The sequence below is a fragment of the Penaeus monodon genome, chromosome 22 (genome assembly GCF_015228065.2).
Source record: "Penaeus monodon isolate SGIC_2016 chromosome 22, NSTDA_Pmon_1, whole genome shotgun sequence".
NCBI lineage: Eukaryota > Metazoa > Arthropoda > Malacostraca > Decapoda > Penaeidae > Penaeus > Penaeus monodon.
The window spans coordinates 42,311,481-42,311,887 of record NC_051407.1 but is presented as its reverse complement, the minus strand read 5'-3'; positions in this window follow the sequence as shown (position 1 = coordinate 42,311,887).

The following is a 407-nucleotide window of genomic DNA, read 5'->3' as shown; positions in this document are numbered from 1 at the left end:
CAATAGCAGGCAATGCTATATATTCCAGGGAGTCATTAAAACATCCGTAGAGCACGAAAGTCAAGGAAGTTTTTCTGGGAGGCAGCTGCACCATTGTTGTCACCACCACCCCCCATTACTCCATAATTTTCAGTGTTTTATCTGTGCCCAAACAACAATGAAATTCCCTCTAGTACATTGTTCTCGACTCGCGACCCGTTGGAGAACCTTGGCCGTGACCTCTGACATGAATCCTCGGAGAGAGCGACCCGTATGTAGGTGAGACAGAGCACCAATGTCTGTATACCGTAACGTGGGGAATGACAGGAGAAAATCCTCGGGGAGACGAGACTGGAGTTGGGCCTTAGCGGGGCTTGAGAGGAAAGACTTTGCTGTTCTGAGATGAATCTGATGTAGATGCTGTGAGA